This window comes from Typopeltis vanoorti, chromosome 2, assembly GCF_054136105.1.
Source record: "Typopeltis vanoorti isolate ZY-2024b chromosome 2, IOZ_Tvanoo_1.0, whole genome shotgun sequence".
NCBI classification, from domain to species: domain Eukaryota; kingdom Metazoa; phylum Arthropoda; class Arachnida; order Uropygi; family Thelyphonidae; genus Typopeltis; species Typopeltis vanoorti.
In genome coordinates, this window is record NC_143550.1 from 137,126,456 (window position 1) to 137,132,455 (window position 6,000).

At 35.4% G+C, this 6,000-nt stretch overlaps 1 protein-coding gene across 1 annotated transcript in view; it reads right to left on the reverse strand.

Moving 5' to 3' along the window:
- Positions 1–5,650, reverse strand: part of LOC150109453 (uncharacterized) — a 710,474-nt gene extending 704,824 nt beyond the window's left edge. Inside the window, exon 1 of the mRNA XM_090413228.1 lies at positions 5,536–5,650. The gene's annotated coding sequence lies outside the window, so the exon portion shown is untranslated. The remainder of the gene's footprint in view (positions 1–5,535) is intronic.
- Between the last annotated feature and the right edge of the window lie 350 nt (positions 5,651–6,000).

A 6,000-nucleotide genomic window follows, 5' to 3' on the forward strand; every position in this document is an offset into this window, starting at 1 on the left:
TCTTTTTGAAAACCAGGTGACCAGATCTGTGCACAGTAATCCATATGTGGCCTGATCAAAGCCTTATACAAAGGAACCATAGCATCCTTACTTCTACAAGTCAATGTCCTCCGCATCATTCCCATTATCTGCTGTGTTGTCTTCACTATTTTAGTAACATGTCTCCGAAATTTTAGGTCCTTATCTACAACACTCCCAGATCTCTCATTTCCTCTACCTCTTCCAATATATTTGCACCGATTGTGTACTTTACATCCCATCTCTGCTTCCCAAATTTCAAAACCTTACACTTTGAAACATCGAATTGACATCCCTGTTCATTTGTCCATTCAGCCAGTGTATTCAAGTTCTCTTGCAAAAGCTACAGCATTCGCACCACTCCTGATAGCTCTCCCCAACTTTGCATCATCTGCAAACAACTGCACATCACCATTCAGACCTCTCCAGATATCATTTACATACAAATTAAACAGCAATGGACCCAAAACAGACCTTCGAGGTACACCACTAGTAACTTTCCTCTTCTGGGATATCGCTCCTCCATAGACAACTCGCTGATACCTATCAGACAGCCAATCTCCAATCCAGCGAATCAATCTGCTCTTCAGCCCCATCCGTTCCAATTTAATTACCAGCTTGTCATGTGGCAATTTATCAAACGCCTTTGCAAAATCTAAATATATCACTGTATATGCAACACCCTTATCCAACGCATTTGTCACTTTATTATAAAAAGTAAGCAGGTTGCTAAAGCATGATCTTCCTTTAGTAAATCCATGCTGGCCGCCAAAGAGCATTTTTCTGTTGTCAACCCAATTCTGAATCTTATTCCTAACTAACTTCTCTAATACCTTGACCACAACTCTAGACACACAGACTGGTCTATAATTCAAAGCCTTACTCTTATCACCTCCCTTATGAATTGGAACAATTTTACCCTCTTTCCACTCTTTTGGAACTTGACCCAGTGAGAGACTCATGTTGAAAAAATATACAAAAGCTGTTGTTAATTCTCTGGCACATTCCCTCAAGACACGTGGTGAAATAGCATCAAGTCCCACAGCCTTATTTACATCAAGTCTATTCAATTCCTCATATACCTCCTGTTCACTTGCTAACAGTTCCTCCTCCTCCTCCTTTTCCACTGCTTTCAAGTTCTGCATGATGCCACATTCACAATAATGAAAGACCTTTAGAAATTGCTCACTAAATATCTCAACTATATCCTCTGCAGCGGTTGTTATAAATACTCATTTTGTGTTTCTTCCATAATACCTTCTTCTTTCGGATTGCATACCTTATCCTTTGATTCATCCATTTTACACCCACTCTATTTACCCTCTTGACCCTTGCAATACACTCTGATATTGCCTCCACCAAATCGTTCTTGAGTATGGCCCAAGCAGCATTGATATCCTTTCCACCCAGTTCCTCTTTCCAATTTATTATCGCAAGCTGTTTCCGGAGCTTTTCGTAATTACCAGTGTTATAATCCCACATATATCCCTTTCTAACAGACGTCCTCGAATGACTGGTCACGTTGCACGTGATCACCTCGTGGTCACTCTCACCAACTGGTGGAAGATTTGACACCTCGTTTATAATAATATCATCTGATGAGATGATCAAATCCAATACTCTTGATCCTCGTGTACCCTCCGTTACCTGCTGCCTAAGGTAATTATCTTTCAAAAACTCCAAAAATTCATTTTCTTTACCCCCAGATGCAGTCGCTCGCTTCCAGTCTATATTACCATAATTAAAGTCGCCCGTAATGATAACTCGTTTCTTGCTAGATAGGCCAATTTGCCTATAACATTTCCTTCTCATTACCCTCCATATTACCAGGTCTATAGCAACACCCAACTAAAAAGATACAAAAGAAATTAAAATGCAGAAAGGAATGTAACTTGGTGATTTAAGTTCACTGCGGTTTAATATCCTCATGGATGAAATAATTTCGCAACTAAAAGCTACGAAGTTAAAAAGAATAAAAATGTAAATTTATAGTAATAAATAATATAGTAAATCTAAACTGCTATGTAGATGACGTAATAAAGATAGCAGCCACAGAAGTCATTTACCATATTTGATTTTCAACAGATTTGCCAAAAAGATAATTTAGAAATATCAGTAGAAAAAAACAGAACAGTCTTTTGTGATTAGTAGGTAACTTAGAAAGAACAGGTGAAGAATTTTAAATACTTAGGAATGTAGATCAACTCAGGAGGAATAAAATGAAAATGACTGTTATTCTACTTCAAGAAATGAAACAGAACAGTCACTGGAGACAAACAAGATTTCTGGATATTTGAATAGACTAATACAAGAAAAAAAAAGAATTTAAATACTGTAGTTAAGATAAGTATATACAAGTATAATATCTGCTTTAGCTTATGCATCTGAAACAGTTAAGATCAAATAATTAAATGCTACTAAAGTTTCGAATAACTTAATACTAACATACTTAAATTTTTACATTTTTTCCTTCTTTTGTTTGCCATCCAGAAAAAAATGATTTTGAAATTAAAATAAAATATGAATGATATATATTAATGTTAAACTAAAACATTTGATATAATATTTACAATTAATCTAAAAGCATTTAGGTTTTGATGATATTAAGTATTACCGACTGCCAGGTCAGGCTAATTTATTTTTTCCTCACCTTTGTAAATATAGATCGTCTTGAGATTACAACGTATAGAACAAACAGAAATTTCCCCGAACTGGTAACGTTTCGTTAGATCCTATATTTCTATCAACTGTTACACCTTAGGGCTTGTAGTGGATAAATATTTAGTCTACTCTTCTTCCATTTTTCATCAAGTGCACTCTTCCTCGTGTTCGTATATTTATCACTTTCCTTGTCCGATAATCTACCCCTTCGTTCATATACTCTAAAGTGCACTGCTCCCAGGCTTAACAGCTACTATTGACCTCCACCCAACCTTTTTTCGAAGTTCGCTTATCTCGGGAAAGAAAGACACACGAAAGACATGAACCGCTGCTTGCTATCTCGCGTCTTCCAAACACTACATAAAGAAAGGAAGAGTTCCACAGTTTATTTATTTTTACTCATCAACAGTGACATTATTATTAGGTCACTGAATTTGCAAAATCGGAGGTCAAACATTTTGGTGAAATAACTGAATTCTGAAAATTCCACTCATTAAACAAAAAGAGAATGGGAGAGGTGAGTTTAAGAAAGAAGGGAATGAGCATTTGCAGCACTTAAAATACGAAGTAATGCAATTATTATAGAATGTTTTAAATAATTTTTATTTTAATAGAACAGTTCATTTCATTTCATTCGAATCTCGATGAATTTAGACAGCAAGTTAAATAGCATAAATCGCAAAAGAAACTATTTAAAAATAAATTTTTTCATATTTAAAATGATCATCATTAAAATGCACATTATTGGCATAAAGCGGTGACGTCATATCCTGCTGTTATCACGGTGTAAATTATAAATAACAAACATAAAAACAGAACCTTCTCAAAAATAACTAATGAAGACAATAGCCTTAAAGGCTTCAACTTGGTAATGAATATTATTAAACAGAAAGAATAATAAATATTTATGATTATTTCACTTACAAAAAATACATACGTTTTGGGCAATAGTCACTGACGATGTCTCTCATTATTACTAACAATTTGAAACAGCTGTCAGGCCAGTAAAATCCTTCATTAAAAGCGCGAGTAAAAAGAGAACATAACATGGTTTCTTTGACATTTACTGTCTTTTAAGTAGTGCATTATCATTGCAACTTATGCCAAAGGTTTCTTTGTTCGTTAGTCTTCTATCACTTTCGAATCTTTTAAAAATTTGATAGTCAAAGATTTATTATTTTACCGCCCAAAATTGAAGTTAAACATATCGCAGCTGTTGGTATTTTAGAATCTGAATAATCATTTAAAAATAAAAATAAAAATAAAGAGTTTTTTCTGAAAATATTCTAAAGAGGTTTCCCTAAAAGCTCTTTAAAAAAACTTCGAGTCTGAATTTTTCTTAATTTTTCACATGAATGCATTTGTTATTTTTTAATACATATTTATAGATATTCAGATATCTATAGATATAGATATCTGAATGAGAAGTAAAAATTTTAAACTAAGACCATTCAGAGAGAGAGAGAGAGAGAGAGAGAGAGAGAGAGAGAGGAGTGTACGGCAGCCAACTGCCGCCATCTCGTGGACATAAACTATAACTTATATCTCCCTGCCTGAAATAAGTGTGAGCACGATCGATTTTTTTTAGTTGTATTGTTAAAAACAAACTATATTGCCAGTGTCAAAGATCGACTAATTCGGGAACCGATATGAAGAAAGTCCCAGAAAAAGTTTCTCTAGCCTGTGTTAGCCATTTCCACAAGCACCCTCTAAATTCTTCCAATACTGGGATACCCATAAGTATATTTTTAATAAGTTCAAAAGAAAAGCAGCAATAAATCTTGGATATTTTTAAGTGTTATTAATCTATTCTGTAGTTTAATGTGTGAAAATAATTTTCTATATCTGAGAATGAATAGGATTTCTTTTCTCTTTTTTTTAAGCAAATAATATCCATAAAAACTGTAAATCTATAGCACATTATTACTGTGTATGGGTTAATCCAGAAACGAATGTTCTACAGATGGAACACTTGTAAGCCTCCAATAAGCAGGGCATCAATCTCACATCAAATGATGCTATTCATTTCTCTCTTTGAAATTCGAATGAAAAAGTGAAATTCGAATCTGCTTATTGGTTAGAGAGAGCAAAGATTCTACCTCACTCTACTACCAGCTAGGTCGGCAAAAATTAATCATCTTTCAATGTGTATAAAGAGATTTTCTCTATCATGAAAAAAAAATCTGTATTTGTAGCGAAATATTATAAGTTCTGAAAGATACTCATTCCTCTGTTTTAAAATTTTAATACGCCTTTATTTAGTGCTATCCTACAGGTTGCATAACCTCTAGACTGATGATTGATGCACACACACACACACACACACACACACACACACACACACACACACACACACACACACACACACACACACACACACACACACACATTAATCTTTCTACTTGTTCTTAGCCATTAATCCAATTATTCCTGGTCATGGTTGCCAAAATATGATCCGAGAAACAGCCAGTACCTAGCAGTCATAACCAGCTTAGTCCCGTTACTTTTAAATCACCATCATGCATTTGTGATCACAAACACAAAACTATGATTAGATTTTTAGGACGTCGATTTAGATTTGATGACGCAAATAATCACAAATCTTACCTCTTTCACGTAGTTGTCACTGGCCAATATCATTTCTTTATCATACTCAAAGTAAATCAATCATCATTATAAGTTATTAATCAGATGATTTGTTTCTGAAAACGAAGAATTGAACGCGGTCTTAGGCTGTTTTCAATCCTTACCTTGAGAATGAAACGTAAACATTTCATTTTAAGCCAAATGTTTCTAAATAAAAGGGCTTGGCTGCACAATCTAAAACCAAACTATTCAAGATTATTCTGAACTTACCTTAATACTGCGATCGTCAGAACACACCAAGAAGAGTAGTCCGATATATGTCCGTATCTCGATACGACCTAGGCCATTACTGTCCGTCCCGTTGTACCTTGACCCCAAGAACCGAGAGTCGGTAGTATGTTACGTTACAACCCAACTGTTTCTCGATCTATCCGTACAGTACAGTACAGTTCACCAAGTAAAGGAGCAGTGCAGGTTAGAGGGGATGTGCGTTACTATCGGAGAAGAGACATTCGAAAATAGACGGCACCAGGGCTTGAGGCTACTGCGGGGGTTTCCAGGCCGCAACAAAAACATATGATAGGGTTGTTAGCCGCAATATGTAATGGGACTCCGAAAAATATTGTCCTCTGCTGGTGACATCCAACGTCACGGTCACGAAGCTCCAGAAGCACGTGCTCTGTCGGTTTTGCAGTCGTGTTACCAAATTTAACCCCAGCCCTCTCTCCTAGCGGT